Source organism: Siphateles boraxobius, unplaced genomic scaffold (assembly GCF_051911475.1).
Source record: "Siphateles boraxobius isolate OS27281-9 unplaced genomic scaffold, OSU_SipBor_1 140, whole genome shotgun sequence".
In the NCBI taxonomy this organism is placed as follows: domain Eukaryota; kingdom Metazoa; phylum Chordata; class Actinopteri; order Cypriniformes; family Leuciscidae; genus Siphateles; species Siphateles boraxobius.
The window spans coordinates 94,178-112,744 of NW_027508745.1; the positions used below are offsets into that span (position 1 = coordinate 94,178).

General features: G+C 43.4%; 1 long non-coding RNA gene across 3 annotated transcripts in view; it reads right to left on the reverse strand.

Moving 5' to 3' along the window:
* Positions 1-10,403: 10,403 nt before the first annotated feature.
* Positions 10,404-18,567, reverse strand: part of LOC143738228 (uncharacterized) — a 202,897-nt gene continuing 194,733 nt past the window's right edge. For 2 of the 3 annotated variants that reach the window (XR_013203866.1, XR_013203864.1), the window contains exons 2-3: positions 10,707-10,773; positions 10,404-10,624 (exon numbers count right to left, since the gene is read on the reverse strand). This is a non-coding gene — a long non-coding RNA (uncharacterized LOC143738228). Of the gene's footprint in view, positions 10,625-10,706; positions 10,774-11,671; positions 11,800-18,567 lie in introns of those variants that run through there. The other variant, XR_013203865.1, reaches the window with a different exon arrangement.

An 18,567-nucleotide genomic window follows, 5' to 3' on the forward strand; every position in this document is an offset into this window, starting at 1 on the left:
AGTATGTGCATGCTGTTTTACACGTAAACTATTACAACAAAATCACATATGACTATTGCACTGAGAGAGGCGTATTCATTAAGACTGTTAAACAAAGTTTGGTGCTTAAAATTAAAATCGCACAAAAGTAAATGCTAGTGATCAACTTGCTAAAAAAAAGTAAATACAACATGAGCCATACAGAAAAGCCACTTGTGATCAGTTTTGTATGTTTGTACATTTAATACATCAGATATTTCTTTTAGAACATCTTTCAGCTATGTCTACGAAACATCGACATGAAAGATGAGTATTGCTGTTTTTCTGTTACCTATAAAACTATTATACTTCAAACTCGTCTAGCTATTGCCCATTTCACAGCACAGTCATAGATACACAGTTATTTTATGCATGTGGCTAAACAACGGTTAAGCTAATGAATTACCGGCTATATTTTTACGTGAATGGCGGGATGATTCATTTTTTAATCCGTCTACACCAATACTTTGACACAAGAGTTTTAGGTCTGATCCAGAAAACAGACGGTAAGCAGTAAGTTATGAAAGCATGTGATAAGCAGTTTTTTGGCCTCATCATCAAAAATGTTTAAACATATTGTAAATATCAATTGTTATATAAATTATATGTGAAACACGCTCAGTCGCATTAGAGTCGGATTCTTGTTTATATTGAACGGTTTCATTATTAACAACACAATCGTAACACTTTTCGTATTTTGTACGATGTTTTCTTTAGACTCTCACCCCATGGATATCCGTTTCCTACAGTTAGCTGTAATGTTAGTGAACTCTAGGCCTTCTCTTTTTTCATATACCACAGTATTTGCATGAATTGGCTTGATTTAATAAAATGATGGTTTAAACCACATTATATTGTTATACCATCCTAGTTTTTAAACATCTCTTAAATGTATATTTTATATTTTAACCCTTGATGCGAATGCGAATATAGAATACCGCACAAGGATCTCTGAAATATTTTTTCGTGTAAAACATCTATGTAGGTCATAGATCTATCTATGTTTTTAAAAATACAAAGACATTTTTCTCTAAGTGACCCTCAAAATCTGGGGATACAACAAAACACAGTGCTTTCGTGTAGCTACGATGATTTATCAGAAAATTACTTTTGTTGCTTTGTTTGAAGAAACCCTTTAATCACCTTATGCTTGATAATTATTAAACAACCCTCAATTCGGTAATGACGTGTTTTAATTTTAATTTAAACTCAATGCGTTAAAGTTCTATAACTGAACTTAATATTTGGAAAAATTAACTTAAAGCCTTACTTTCTAAATGGTTTTTACAGAACTTGTTGCAAAAAATTCATCCCCTTTTTTAACCTCTTAATCTTTAATGAAAATATCATTACTGGATTAAGAGAAAATATTTGTCTTTGTCACGAAAACAACGTTTCCTACTGTTACGTGCCTCCCCAGTCTAAGGGGTCAGGGAGGCAGTAACAAGGAAATTATCAACAAGTTGGCAACCAAGAACTCTCCTCCCCTGTCTCACTCCACAAATCACACAGATTTTTAGAACTCAAAAAGACTTTATTTGGATTGATCCAAAGTACAAAAGGAAACGGAAAGCGTCAATAGGCTTCGGGAGGGGACAAGGCCAAAACAATAAACATAAAGTTCTGACTATAGGAGAAAAGCCTTCTTAACCTTTCAAAATAAGATAGAAAAGAATAACAAATACCTTACCTCACTCCCTCTCTAGCCAAACACAGGAGAAAAAGGTGGACATTACATAAATGGCATCCTCCTCCCTACTGCTTCCAAAATAAACTTAAATCAAAAAGGAGTCTGGTAACTGGTTTGAAGAATGTAAGAAGAGCTGGTTTAACCGCAGTCCAAGTCTGTTCAGATCAACAACAATCAACAATGTCAGCAATTGACAACAAGATGTACAATTGCTCTTAACACACATGCAAAGGGGTGAGGCAGGAGAAGACAGTCTGGGCACCCTGGAGTCAAAAGAGGATCTCCCCCAACTGGCTTTTCCTTTCCAGCTTTATCCACGAGCTTCCCTAGTCAGGAGCCAATCAGTGGGAACCAGGAGATGATAGTAATTTGTATCAGCTGGCCCCCATTTGGACATGAGAGAATGAGAGAGAGAGAACAAAGAAAGAAAAAAAAAACACCAAAACATTGCACACATAATAATTACGCCCTGGGACGTAACACCCCCATCACCAAATTTACAACCAATGGCTTGTAAATATCTTACATGTACAACATCAATCACATATACCGTAACCCCCCGTTAATCTTCATCACAGGCTCTGGAGAGTGCATCTGCCAGCAAGTTCTTCGAGCCCTTCTTGTACTGAATGTTCAAGTTAAACTCTTGCAGGTAGAGTGACCAGCGCATCAAACGCTGGTTCTGGTTGCACATGCGAGAAAGAAAAATTAGAGGGTTATGGTCAGTATAGACGACTAGAGGAATACAACTACCTCCCACATACACTTCAAAATGTTTGAGTGCCATCACTAGTGCCAGAGCTTCCTTCTCTATGGTACTGTAGTTGCGTTGACTTTTAGAGAACTTCTTAGAGAAGTAACAGACGGGATGCTCGACACCATCACCGTCATCCTGCAACAGGACTGCGCCAGCTCCCACAGCACTTGCATCTACTTGCAGTTTAAATGGAAGAGAAAAGTTAGGAGCTGACAGGACCGGGGCATTACAGAGAAGGTCTTTGGCGGCAACAAAAGCACACTCACACTGAGGAGTCCAAACAAATATCTTCACCGTACTAAGCAGGTCAGTAAGGGGAGAAACTAATATTGCAAAGTTTTTACAGAAACCCCTATAGTACCCTGCCATTCCTAAAAAACGGCGTAACTGACGCTTGGTACTAGGGGTAGGAAATTCAATAATGGCGGTTACTTTAGCTGTAACAGGTTTTACATAACCCTGACCTACTTTCTTTCCAAGATAAGTTACCACACCTTTAGCAAATTCACACTTGGCCAGATTCAGGGTTAGTCGAGCATCACTTAATCTGTTTAAACAGACTTTCTAAACTGTCGAGGTGGTCTTCCCAGGTACTTGAATAGACTACAATGTCATCCAGGTAAGCTTCACAGTTAGGCAAACCAGACAAAACTTTTTGCATGAGGCGTTGGAAGGTTGCTGGAGCATTTCGCATCCCAAAGGCCATACAATTGTACTGCAGGAAGTTGTCTGGGGTTACAAATGCAGAGATCTAACGTGCACGTGCAGTTAACGGGACCTGCCAATAGCCCTTTAATAGATCTAACTTGGAGACAAACTTTGAAGCACCAACTCTGTCCACACAATCTTCCATTCGTGGTAGGGGAAAGGAATCAGGCTTGGTGACGCTATTTACCTTTCGATAGTCTGTACAAAAACGAAATGAAGCATCAGACTTTGGAACTAACAGGCAGGGGGAACTCCAGGGGCTTTGGCTGGGTTCCGCCAAAGAATTTTTAAGCAGGTAATCTACTTCAGCTTTCATGATCTCACGCTTTGCAGGGTTCACCCTGTATGGATGCTGTTTGATGGGAAGAGCACTACCTACATCAATGTCATGAGACAGCACCGGGGTTCTTCCTGGGACATCAGAGAACAGAACGGGATGTTTTTGTAACAACCCTACAACATCCACTCTGTGATTCTTGGACAAATAGGATAAATGTAAATCTAAATTATCCATTATAGCTGAATTGTTCAGACGTACTTCAGTTGTTTTTTCAGCCAGCATCAGCTCGTCGCAGGCAGGACCTACTGTACCATCTACTGACACACTGGGTTCAGACACCGATGTGGAAGGAAGAGAGGGTTTAATTACCTCACGTGCAACATAATGTTTCAACATATTAATGTGACATACTCTCTTCTTTCATCTACGATCAGGGGTACCCACAACATAATCTGTGTCACTAAGTTTCTGTTCGACGACATATGGTCCAGAAAATTTAGCTTGCAAAGCTGAGCCGGGAACAGGAAGTAAAATGAGTACAGACTCACCCGGCTGAAAATTGCGCTGTACTGCAGTTTTGTCAAAGCAAGATTTCATTTTAGACTGTGCCGTGGCTAGATGGGCCCTTGCCAGTTCACAAGCTTTGTGCAGACGGTCACGGAAAGAACTGACATAGTCTAGAACCGAGACAGATGTATTAGTCTTACCTACCAACTGCTCTTTTAACAACCTTAAGGGGCCTCGAACCGTGTGAGCAAACACAAGCTCAGCAGGACTAAATCCCAGTGACTCTTGAACAGATTCCCTTACAGCAAACATGAGCAATGGTAGGCCGTCTACCCAATCTTTTCCAGTTTCCAAACAAAAGATACGGATCATAGACTTCAGGGTCTGATGAAACCGTTCTATCGCTCCCTGTGACTCAGGGTGGTAAGCACTAGACATGTGATGCTTTATCCCCAACTCTTTCAACATCTCTCCAAACACTTTTGAAGTGAAATTTGACCCCTGGTCAGTTTGAATTATTCTGGGCAAGCCAAATGTAGTGCAAAACTTTACAACCTCCTTCAGCACCACCTGTGCTTTCAACGTACGCAACGGTACAGCTTCTGGGTAACGGGTTGCAGTACACATTATTGTTAAAATGTATTGGTGCCCATGTTTTGACTTCGGAAGGGGTCCTACACAGTCAATTAATATCTTCTCAAATGGCTCTCCTATCACTGGTATCGGATTGAGAGGAGCTTTTGGAACAGTTTGATTTGGTTTGCCTGCACGCTGGCAAACATCACATGAACGACAAAAACTAGAGACAGTGGATTTTACCCCAGGCCAGTAGAAATGTTTAGTGATCCGCTGAAATGTTTTAGTGACACCGAGGTGTCCAGCGAGAACATTTTCATTTGTTAATCTTAACACTTGACAGCGATAACCGGAAGGTAGAACGATCTGAAAAATTGTTTGCCAATCGTGATGAATTTGATGAAAAATGAATTTTTTGCAACAAGTTCTGTAAAAACCATTTAGAAAGTAAGGCTTTAAGTTAACTTTACCAGATATTAAGTTCAGTTATAGAACTTTAACGCATTGAGTTTAAATTAAAATTATAACACGTCATTACCGAATTGAGGGTTGTTTAATAATTATCAAGCATAAGCTGATTAAAGGGTTTCTTCAAACAAAGCAACAAAAGTAATTTTCTGATAAATCATCGTAGCTACACGAAAGCACTGTGTTTTGTTGTATCCCCAGATTTTGAGGGTCACTTAGAGAAAAATGTCTTTGTATTTTTAAAAACATAGATAGATCTATGACCTACATAGATGTTTTACACGAAAAAATATTTCAGAGATCCTTGTGCGGTATTCTATATTCGCATTCGCATTAAGGGTTAAAATATAAAATATACATTTAAGAGATGTTTAAAAACTAGGATGGTATAACAATATAATGTGGTTTAAACCATAATTTTATTAAATCAAGCCAATTCATGCAAATACTGTCGTATATGAAAAAAGAGAAGGCCTAGAGTTCACTAACATTACAGCTAACTGTAGGAAACGGATATCCATGGGGTGAGAGTCTAAAGAAAACATCGTACAAAATACGAAAAGTGTTACGATTGTGTTGTTAAAAATGAAACCGTGGTAAACAATTTAAGAACACTAGTGGTTCAATAACAATGTTCAATATAAACAAGAATCCGACTCTAATGCGACTGAGCGTGTTTCACATATAATTTATATAACAATTGATATTTACAATATGTTTAAACATTTTTGATGATGAGGCCAAAAAACTGCTTATCACATGCTTTCATAACTTACTGCTTACCGTCTGTTTTCTGGATCAGACCTAAAACTCTTGTGTCAAAGTATCGGTGTAGACGGATTAAAAAATGAATCATCCCACCATTCACGTAAAAATATAGCCGGTAATTCATTAGCTTAACCGTTGTTTAGCCACATGCATAAAATAACTGTGTATCTATGACTGTGCTGTGAAATGAGCAATAGCTAGACGAGTTTGAAGTATAATAGTTTTATAGGTAACAGAAAAACAGCAATACTCATCTTTCATGTCGATGTTTCGTAGACATAGCTGAAAGATGTTCTAAAAGAAATATCTAATTTATTAATATGTACAAAAACAAACAGAAGCAAGATGTAAACGGCCTAATTGACTATATAAAATGTCAATTACAAACATACAAAACTGATCACAAGTGGCTTTTCTGTGTGGCTCATGTTGTATTTACTTTTTTTAGCAAGTTGATCACTAGCATTTACTTTTGTGCGATTTTAATTTTAAGCACCAAACTTTGTTTAACACTCTTAATGAATACGCCTCTCTCAGTGCAATAGTCATATGTGATTTTGTTGTAATAGTTGTTGTTGTTGTTGTTGTTGTTGTTGTTGTTGTTGTTGTTGTTGTTGTTGTTGATACTTTATTGATCCTTTGCAGGAAATTATATTGTCACGGCAGCTTTAACACTCAATAACAATACATAATACATAACAATAATACCTATATAGAATATTCAGTAACAGATGCATATTCAAAACAGGATATTCAATAACATAATTAATATAGTATATTCAGTAACATGTGAATATTCATAACTCATTAAACATTCTGATGGCCGCTGGTACAAAGGACTTCCTGGTACGTTCAGACTTGCACTTTGGTGCGATCAATCTATGGCTGAAGGTGCTCTTGTTGATCACCCCAAGAGCATGGATTGGATGTAAGGGATTGTCCATGATTGATTTTAGCTTAGAGAGTATTCTTTTCTCAGCCACGTGCTGGATCATATCAAATTCAGTCCCCACAACCGAACCTGCTTTCTTTATCAATTTGTTGACTCGATTTAGATCTCCCATGCGAGCACCCTCTCCCCAGCACACCACAGCAAAGAACAGAGCACTTGCCACCACTGTCTGATAGACGTTACACAGTAGAGGACGGCAGATGTTAAATGACCTAAGCCTTCTTAGAAAATAAAGTCGGCTTTGACCCTTCTTATACACTGTATCCATGTGGCTCTTCCAGTCCAGCTTATCATCAAGGTGAACACCAAGATATCTGTAACTGGAGACCATCTCCACTTCACTGCCCTGGATGGCGATTGGGGTTAGCGGTGTCTTCTTCCTCCTCCTAAAATCCACAACCATCTCCTTTGTTTTTAAGATGTTAAGTTGGAGATGGTTCTTGTCGCTCCAACCCACAAACTCCTTAATAGTTCTCCTGTACTCCTCCTCTTCACCTCCTTTAATTAGGCCAACCACGGCCGTATCGTCTGAGAATTTCTGGAGGAAGCAACTGCCACTATTGTACTGGAAGTCTGCTGTATAGATAGTAAACAGTAACGGGGCCAGCACGGTTCCTTGCGGCACCCCCGTATTACTCAGAATAGTATTAGAAACACTATTCTGCAGACGCACGTACTGTGGTCTACTGGATAAATAGTTCATACACCACTGGACCAATGTTGAATCCAGCTGCATCCTCCTCATCTTCTCACACAACAGTCGGGGCTGGATCGTATTGAAGGCGCTTGAGAAGTCGAAAAACGTGAATCTCACAGATGCATCAGGGGTGTCCAGATGTGAATGAGTTCTTTGTAGCATGTAAATAAGGGTATCATCCACACCCATGTTGGACTGGTATGCAAACTGCAATGGATCCACGTAGTTTGACATACTGGCCTTGATGTAAGGAAGGACCAGTCTCTCGAACGTCTTCATGATATGTGAGGTGAGTGCTACAGGTCTGTAATCGTTATGGTTAGATGGATATCTCTTCTTTGGAATTGGAATCAAACAGGATGTTTTCCACAGTTTCGGGACCTTTTGTAGGTGCAGACTCAGATTAAACAGGTATGTAAAAATACCACTCAACTGGGTAGAACATGTCCTCAACAGTCTGGGCCCAATATCATCAGGCCCCACTGCTTTTCCCAGCTTCAGACGATCCAGTTCACCCTTGACCTGAGATTGATTTAACACCGTTGGTACAGTTAGAGAAAAGTTGGAGTAGAGAGAGGTCTTTTGGGAGGTTATGATGTCACTGATGGATGAAAGTGGAGAGAGGGGAGACGATGTCATAGATGGGATGAGTGAGGGACTGGAAACAACACCAGGCAGCGGCAGACCAGGTGTGGCGGTCTGATGTTGCATCGGGTTATCAAATCTATTAAAGAATCTGTTCAGCTCGTCAGCCAGGTCCTGGTCACCATCAAGTAGCGAACCCCCCTTCCGCTTCATACTTGTGATCTTCCTCATGCCAGCCCAGACCTGCTTCACTCCATCCTGCTGCAATTGTTGTTCTAATTTACACCTGTATGCTTCTTTCCCCTCCTTAATCTTCACCCTCAGTACTTTTTGGATTTCTTTGACCTTTTCCCTATCACCCCCTCTGAAAGCCTTTTTCTTTTCATTTAACAGTACCTTCAAACTGCTGGTTACCCATGGTTTGTTATTTGGGAAACAGCTAATTTCTCTGGAGGGCATGATGTCATCATAACAGAATTTAATATAATGGGTGATGCAATCTGTTAATCCATTAATGTTATCCCCATAGTCCTCACAGAACACATCCCAGCATGTTGCTTCGAAACAGCATATTAAGGCTTCTTCTCTCTCAGGAGACCAGTATTTTAGTGTTCTGTTAATGACAGGCTGCCTCTTAACAACTGGCGTGTAGGAGGGAGAAAGATGTACCATATCATGGTCTGATCGGCCAAGAGGGGGCAGTGCAACACATTTGTATGCGTTTTTCACGTTAGCATACAAAAGATCCAGGATCTTATCTCCCCGTGTTGTACAATCAACAAACTGCTTAAATGTTGGCAGGGTCTTAGAAAGGGATACATGGTTATAATCACCACAGAGAAAAATGAACGCGTCTGTATACTTCGCCTGGAGTCGAGCGACAACAGAATGCACTATGTCACAGGCCACCTCCGCATTGGCAGATGGAGGGATATAAACAACAACGGCGATCACCACTGTGAACTCCCTCGGCAGGTAATAACAGGGCTGCCAACTCTCACGCATTGAGCGTGAGACACACGCAATTGACCCAATTCTCACGCTCTCACGCCACACCCCCGATTTCTCACGCTTAAGTGTCAACCCGGTAGGTAAAATGCCTGAAAGATGAGTTTATCTATATATCTACCTGTTGAGCCACTCGCGATCGACTAGTTATACCGCAAATTAGTTAAATATCCCGTAATCTAGAGTAAAGATATTGTGCTCCAAACCGCGCGCACGGCAGAGGTAAGCGAGCGAGAGACCTTGCGTGTGCAGACCAACCCCCCCCCCCCCCCCCCCATCCCCCCCCCCCCCCCGTTGGAGTAGTCTCACGCCAAGCTAAACTCAAAAGTTGGCAGCCCTGTAATAAGGTCTTAAACTCACTGCCAATAGTTCAATGTCCTTGTTACATAACTGTTCTTTAATAGTTTACGTGGCACATACTTTTGCGTTAATAATTTATGTGATTCCACATCCCAGATAGAGGGAAAGTTGCAATTTAGTCAAACATTCTCAAACAGAAATACTTCAGAGTACAAACACTTAAATTATTAATGGTCATTTATTCCTATAAACAATGAATGTTGACGACTCTCAAAGAAAAGTCTTCACCTAAAACAGACACACATTCAAAATGTGAACCAGTGTCGTCTGCTATCTGAATAGTAATAGTAATAAAACCATAATTTGTGAACTTTTTTGTATTTATTATTATAAACGGTGCTTTTCTTAGTGATTTGGTCTTTTGAATGCATGTATAAAGATTATGTTTTAAAGTTAGACCATAGTCTTTACAAGAGTGTGGAAGTTTGCATCACTACGGTGTGACAAAATATGTTGGCGTGTAAAAATACATCCAAACATTTAAGCACAACTATTTACACACATACTAAGCAGGATAATATCTAATTGTAGATTGTGAACACACCATTATCTGATTATTTGCGGTCAGAGAACGATTTTTGAACAAAATTTTGTGCTGGATGTAAAAAATAAAGGTATTAGTTAATAACAAAAACTTTAAATCAACATGAAAACCATAATATAAATAAATAAAAATATAGTTTGAAAATTACTTCCATAATATTTTCCTTTAGTAAAGCTATGCCCGTATCACCCAACACAAAGTTTTGCATTTGTGGTTGAGACCTTGCAGAGATTACACCAATATTAAGGTTCTCAAACATTGCCTGTTTTTTAAGGAATACAAACTTTGCCATTGTTTATTATGTGCAATATATCATTATATGGCCAGTTTGGTTTCTTCTTACTTGTACAATATACTTGGTTCTAAATACAAAAATTAAAACTCCATCACCAATCAATTATTAAAAACATTTTATTTTTTTAAAAACTGTTTAAGTACATAATGCCAAACAATAGGCTACAACAGTTGTTATTGCAGTTTCTTCATGAGAGATTCTTCATGCTTGACCAAAGCGTTGACCAGGTCGTTGGCAATGCTTTCACAATTCACATAGTCCAGCGGTTCCCACATCTTCATCTGGTGTGTTGGATTCGTTCAAACATTTGTAACTGATTTATTGAGCAATCAAGATTGTCAATTATTGGATCAATGTTCTTCACTTTTTCAACCAACTGACTGGTGTTTGCTTTCAGAAACCTTTGATGATCTGAGAATATAAAAATTAAAACAATAACAGGAAAAAGGAAAATGAAGGCAAAATGGGAAAGAATATAACGATTGAATCTAACCTTGTATTATCCTGTTTCTCTTCTTTCCCAGTATCCCCGTTTGGGCAGTATTTGGCTTTGATCAAATCTGCAGTAAATAAATAAGTTTGATGAGTCTGCAGTAAAACAAATGGCTGATGAAGGCTGTAGTAATAGTTACAATTCTGAGTCTGAATAATCCAGGAGACACCGCATATGACACCGCATAAAATAAATTAATCTTGGCTTATTCTACAAAACTCGATCCAATAGAACCAAAAAAATTAAAAAATTCTGTATTGCAAATGTGCACATGCCAATGTTAGACCAGAATGCGACCTTACTTAAAATTGGCCCCAAATAGTTAACTACGACTGCTTTATTAAGATTAATTTTATACATTACATAGGCGAAAAACTGTTTTAATAGTTTCTCATGTATCACACTTACAATTTGCTGGTACATTTGATTCGGTAGAAGTCGAGCTGATCTCAAAGGGGGAGCCATGAGTTAAACCTGTTATAATAGGCGAAAACACATGGCCACTATCAGATGAAGAGATTTTGCCTGTTTACATAAAATATCTGTTAGTTCAGCTGTCAATTGTTCATTTTTTTTCTTCTTTTATTATTGCTGCCATGAATTAAGTTAATTCGTGCCTTTGATAAAATCTGCAGTAAATAAATAAGGTTGATATGTCTGCAGTAAAATAAATGGCTGATAAAGGCTATAGTAATAGTTGCAATTCTCAGTCTGAATAATCCAGGAGCATTACACCACATAAAATAAATTCTACAAAACTCGATCCAATTGTACCAAAAACACAAAACAATTCTGTATTGCAAATTTGTACATGACACTGTTAGACCAGAATGTAACCTTCCTTAAATATGGTCCCAAATAGTTAACTACGACTGATTAATTAAGAATAATTTTATACATTACATAGGTGAAAACTGTTTTAATAGTTTCTCGTGTATTAATAGTTTCTCGTGTATTACACTTACAATATGCCGGCACATTTGGTTTGGCAGAAGTCATATTGATCTCAAAGGAGCCAAGAGTTAAACCAGATATGATCGGCGAAAACACATGGCCATCATCAGATGCAGAGATTTTGCCTGTTTACATAAAATATCTGTCAGTTCATCTGTCATTATACATAGAGTGCAACAGTGCCTCCCCGCATTTTTCAATCTTATTTCCCATAGTGATTTTAAAAATATATATATTTATATATAAATATGCAAAATATGCATATGTAGCTTATACAAACATTTCAGTATTTTGAGAGGGTAGGGAGATTATGTCATTCGCAGTGCTTCATGGGAGTGGGCAGAGCTATTTTGGAGAGTGTTGCTTTTTTTGTTCTTTTTTTTTAACTATGTTTGACATAATTTTCACTACAGCATCATGGCTCATGGGTAATGTAGTTTTCACCAGGAGTTCAACTGTGAAACACGATTATTTACAAAAAAATAAGCTGAAGGCTTTGTCAGAATCAAATACCATGTATTAACAACCTCTTAGCTCACAGTAGGTTTGTCTTTAAAATTAATTTCCGTATGGCGAAAGTAAATGTTTTTACTCACAGAAACCGCGTGTTGCACTCTATAATGTTTTCTCATTAAAAATAAAATATAAACCATACTAACATGTTACTTGGTTACCTGATTGTCCTTCAGTGTTTGCTGTCTCTAGAGAGAGAAGGAAAGACCATGTTATTTTAAATGGTAATGAAAAGCGCTAGCCTACATAGCTTTGACTTGACTTTTATATGTTTTGCTTATCACATTGTGACAGTGTCATTCATATAGCTTACATGTTAAACAATTTATCATGCAAATTGCTAAAAGTTAAAATCAAAGACAGAGTAAAAGAAAAATTAAAAAGTAACCTAGCAAAATTTAAAAAGTAAGTAACGTCCTGGTTGCGTATGCAACCCACCGTTCCCTGAAGGAGGGAACGGAGGACGTAGTCGACGGTCGACTGAATTGGGATCTCGCTAGAGAGCCTGTCTTCTTCGAGTACTATTGAACGAGCCAATGTAATTAGCGTGCGTGATTCGCATCACACACTCCGCCCCCGCGGCGCGGGTATAAATACGGAAGTGGATGCACGCACTAGTTGCTTTTCGCTGAGGAGCCGAGAGTAACCCGGGGTCAGCGGTGGTCCAGCGGTAGTGGCAAGGGGACTACGTCCTCCGTTCCCTCCTTCAGGGAACGGTGGGTTGCATACGCAACCAGGACGTTCCCTTTCAGTCGAGAACGTCAGACGTAGTCGACGGTCGACTGAATTGGGATCACCCATTGAACACGCCACTAACGCTGCCACCTTCCAGTGCCTAAACCAAAGCCTCCTGATGCCCCCGCAAACTTAAGGCGGGGAAGGACAGGGCTTAGGCCAGGGAAGTCACTGCTGTTCCTACAGGACCACTGGGATCCCCGTTCCCCGTACGTTGGAAGGAAGGGACGCTGCGGAAGCCACATCCAACCCAGAGGGAGGTAATGTGGAGAATACACATATGAACTGGGCGGAAACCGGGCAGTCTAACATATGGAATGTCACTGGGGTGGCTCCAGCCTAAGACGGGGGGAGACACACCGGACAGTGACGGCAGAGAGACTCTGCCGAGGGAAGACACGGGCTCACCGCAGGGAGCCGTATCGTGGAAGAATACACATATGGGGTCACCGAAGGGACCGCAACATATGGACCCAGCCTAACACAGGTTCCACACTGCTTACGAGTGGTAGGCCTAACACCAGACGTTCCGCACGTCCGACGTCGGAGGGGTGTGGAGGAACTCAACAGGGTTCAATTTTAAGGGAACTCAACTGGAGTAGAAAGGCGCACGTACCCAGTCCATAGGAGGGGAATGGCGCAGCAAGCCGACACTTGAACCGGGCTCACGGTGAAACTGGCTTCATGAGAAGGGAGCCCACGTGAGGCAGCGGTTCAACTAGGTGTCGTCCAGCCCCCAACTCTAGAATCTGTTTTAGCAAAGCATATCGTCAACGCCCAGGCGGAGCACTTTACACTCATCATAGAGGAGCTCAACACCTAAGTGGACATGTTGCATCTCGGATCTTTGCCGAAATGAAGGCAAGCACTAAGTGCAACTTTGCATGGAAACAGCCTTCCCTCTCTGCTGAATTCCAACAGATATTTGAAGAGCTGGTCTGAGGTCTATGACTTGCATTCTGTACACGTCCAAGCGAACGGACAGAGAAGCCAGGGCTGGATCTGCCTCCTCCAGGGCAGCGCTTGCAGGCTCACCACCTGCTCCTATTACGGGAGAGGTAGGAACCTTGGGCACAATCCGAGCCGGGGTCTCAGCTTGTGAGAGTTAGCCGGCCCAGACTCCAGGCACAATACGTTGACCGAAAGCGAGCAAGTCCCTACCCTCTAGTAGAGACCACGCGAGCAGGAGAACTGATTTAACTCACTGCCTGCAGTGGCTCAGGGGCGGTCTCTGCAGTGCAGTCGCACCAGGGACAAGGCCCAAGAGGATAAAGAGGGACACAAGGATTTACAAGACCTTGCTCCTCAGGAACCTGACGATCAGAACGTGCTTCTGCATACTTCTGCAACACGATGAGCGTCGTTTAAACACCGAGGCAACATCATTTTGAGGGTGAAGGAAAACAGCCTACTGCAACCCATTTTGCAGGAAAGAGAGCACTGAAGTGATCGAAAGCTTTCAGGATCTCCTCTGGAGAGAAGACGCACTCAACGACTAGGTTCCACTTCTAAAGGCGTAAGCACGCTACCCAATTCTAGGGGGTGCTCGCAGAAGTGATAGTAACTATCACATGTTCTTGTGATAGCCACCTGAACCTCCGCGTTCAGATTTAAGACCGCCCGGAATCTCCGGGGGAAGAACGCGTGTGCCATCGAGCCCCGTCCCCGAAAGAGTTCTCAGGGGAAGTCAGGAAGGCTGTTGAAGGGAACCAGGTCTAGTTGGGCCAATAAGGGGCAACTATGAAGACCTGTTCCTCTCCTGACTTGGCACGTAGGTGCAAGCGACGGGCGCAAAAGACAGGAGCATTGCTCAACACAGCATGTGAAGATCACTGGGCTTCAGGAGCATTTTCTGCTCAGCACTTGGGTGTGACAAGTTCACTGAGCTTCAGGAGCATTCCTGCTCAACACCTGAGTGTGATAAACTCACCGAGCTTCAGGAGCATTTCTGCTCAACACTTGAGTGCGAAGAACTTCACTGAGCGACAGGAGCATTTCTGCTCAGCACTTGAGTGTGACAAGTTCACTGAGCTTCAGGAGCATTACTGCTCAACACCTGAGTGTGAAAAACTCACTGAGCTGCAGGAGCATTTCTGCTCAACACTTGAGTACGAAGAACTTCACTGAGCACCAGGAGCATTTCTGCTCAGCACTGCGTGTGACGAATTCACTGAGCTACCTGTGATGAACTCACAGAGCTACAGGAGCATTGCTGCTCAACACCTGAGTGCGATGAACTTCACTGAGTTTCAGGAGCAATTCTGCTCAACATGAAGAGTGATGATTTCACTGACTTGAGCAGGCGCAAGGCAACCATGAGTCGCAGTCACTTTTAGAAGGCTCACTGGGGTTAAACGCACTTCTGCGGGCCCCTGGGGCAGCTGAGACCCAGTGTTTGTCCAAGGGTAGTCCGCTCGGTTTAAAATAAAAATAAAACCGGGGGGGTAACTGAGCGGCCCCGGAATGGTCATGACCCAGCCGGACCCAGGGGATGGAGTCTCCACTTGCCCTGGCTATAACTGTCGTGAGGCTCGATGGCGGCACGATTGAGTAAGCGGGAGGAGTGGAACAAGGCGCCCTCAGAAGCGTCTGACTCCAAGGAGGAGGTGACGGGTGAGTTTGTGACATGCAGGGGAAGCTTGCGCAACGGTCGCAATGTCTAACAACTCGAGGCACGAATGCCCGTGTAGTCGGGGGTCGCCCAGGCCCCCGTTAAAACACACCCTTTGTACATGGCCCCTCTGTTGAAGAGGGTTTGGCAGCAGACCGGGATGAACTATAGTCACACAGGGTGAGCTGCTCTGCCACGGTCACCTCGGGACTCGATCGTGAAGCTAGCGCTGAAGCGGTCACATATGGAGGAAGCCAAAGGCTGCGACTACCATATACCCCAGGAGCCTCTGAAAGTTCTTTCAGTGGGACCCTTTCTCACTTCAACACCAGCTGAACACATTCTCATTGGAGAGACATGTTGGACCGAGTACCTCTCCAAAACTAAAAAAGAAATACTCAGCCCGTGGGCGAGATTACTCTCTTCCAGTTGACCTGAAGACCCAACGGGCTCTGGAGCACTCGAGGGGAAGGACACTGTACTGATACTCCACCCTTAGACGCAACACACAGGATGGCCTGCGGTGCGGGAGGTAGAGATCTGAAGCACATGTCTTTCAGGTCAAAGCTGCAGACCAATCTTGGGCCAAGATGGTCACGACCCACCACCTAGTAGCAAGAAGAACGAGTTTACAACTGGCCTTCGTACCGGCTGGAGGAGCGGCTATATCAAATCCTTCGCCAGCAGGATAAGATAAGCACGCACAAGTCAGGAGCACTGCTCAACACTCGGTGTGATGAATATCACTGAATTTTCAGGAGCACGTCTGCTCAACACCTAATGTGATGACTATCACTGACTTGAGTGGGGTAGCCGAGCCTGAGGTGGGGCAGCAAAGTAGAGAGAGTGGTGTTAGTGTGCTGTGCAACACTTACCTGTCCCCACAAGCGGCAGGGGTCGCGTGAGAAGGCGGATGACCGGGGCCTCGAACGCACCAAGCTGCCTGCTGGCGACCAAGGGGGAGCTGAGGGGTGTAAGGCTATACAGGGTCACACCCGCCAGACTGGCCCTCTTGGGACCCAGGAACAGATGAAATTGCTCTCTCTTTGAAGTGTGGGTACCGCTTGCTCCGCTTTTTTTTTTTTTTTTTTTAGGGAGCCAGCGGCGGAACAGACACACACACAAACAAAGGCTCCACCCGGCCCTCACCCGGGGGGAGGGAGTGATCGTGCCACTCCAAGAGCATCTCATCCATTCCTGGGCGGCCCGCTCCGGAATGCTTTCGCTGTCGCTTGCCACCTGGCTTGGCAGCGCCTGGAGCGGGCTGGGCGTCTCTACTGCGGCCGGCTCCATGCTGAGGCCTGAGTGGAGGCTGCTGCGGAGGGCCAGCAGGAGCGGCGGCCGGGGAACGCCCATGGCGACGAGCAGGCGGAGGAGCTGCCACCGGCGGCTTTGTAAGCTCTGCCCGTCGGAACAGACGAAACTCACAGGCCTTAGGGGGGAGACGAGGATCCCCCCAAAAGGCAGCGGCCGCCGGACACAGGTGCACCTGTGTCGACAGACCGCTCCAATGGAGGGACACCTCGCAACCCTTCACCGTTCCTCCATCAAGGGTAATGAGGGGGAAAAGCTATTCAGGCAGTTTCTGGCAGAGAAAGATGCTGTTCACCACCTGATAAGCTCTCCATGCATTTCGGGAAAGAAAGGCACTGGGACGGCGAGCTGACAACCAGCGCGGCCCGCCCCAAGATACCAAACTCCAGATTCCAACCGAGACTGAACGGGACACGGTGGAGGTTCCACTCGAGCCCGGCAGCCTCGGCGGCCCGTTTCAGCATAGCTGATAATTCTGGATCCGGCTCGGGCAACATTGAACTCCCGGAGGGAGACAATGCAGCCGAGTCATCATCTCTAGAAGTCAGCTCACCCTCCGATGCTGCAATCGGCGTCCTGTCCTCCAGGGGAGCCCCGAGTGAAACCGCTGGCCCACCCATTACAGATGGACCAGCAGACAACACAGGAGGCTCCAGTGGTTGCAGTGGAAGGGAGGAGTGAGGAGCCCACAGGGAATGGTTACCGGGCGGGACATCCAACACTATCCTCCGGTCACCCATCCCACACAGCACCCGAGGGTGGGGCATGGTAATGGGGACTCGCTCTCCGAGAACGAAGGCGAGTCTCGCCCTCAACACTGCGACAGTCATGTTCCCACAGTGAAAACATGAGCTGTCCACAAAAGCTGTCTCAGCGTGCTGTAAGCCAAACACGTGACACAACAGTTGTGACCATCAGAGAGAGACAGGGAACGACCGCACCCAGAAACGCACGGGCGGAATGACATCTTGAAAAAGACGCAAACGCACCCGTGTTGCTCTTTCAGAAAATAGGACCGTCACCAGTGCCGGAGCACACAGGGGAATGACCGCGGCAACACTGAACAGAGAACTGAAACAGTGAAGCACTCACTTTTCCGCCCTCTAACCAGCCATCAACACACACAAACATTTAGAAATTTGTTGCTGTTAAAACAGCAGTTGAGAGCTCAAAGCTCGCGATCACCGCTGCACTCGCGCTGTAGAACACCTGCACTGGGAGAGTCTTCCTGAAGAACACCGACACACTCGCTCGTTGTAGACAACAGCACTCTCAGAGACATCAAACGATCGGCTCCGAAGCGAAAGGCAACTAGTGCGTGCATCAACTTCCGCATTTATACCCGCGCCGCGGGGGCGGAGTGTGTGATGCGAATCACGCACGCCAATTACATTGGCTCGTTCAATAGTACTCGAAGAAGACAGGCTCTCTAGCGAGATCCCAATTCAGTCGACCGTCGACTACGTCTGACGTTCTCAACTGAAAGGGAACTGAAGAGGAATAAAATAGGCCTATGCACATATAAGCATGACTAAAATAATCTCTAAATAAGATTTAAAACTGAATAAATCCAAAACATTTATTTTAAGGTCCTTTATGGATAACCCGCAGCTTAAATAAACGATGCTGCAGATTTTAGTTACATCAGATAAAAAATACAACATAGCATAATGCAAAAGAAACATTGCTGTAAAACAGTCATGTTAAACTGATACTTTTGTGATATGGTTTTAA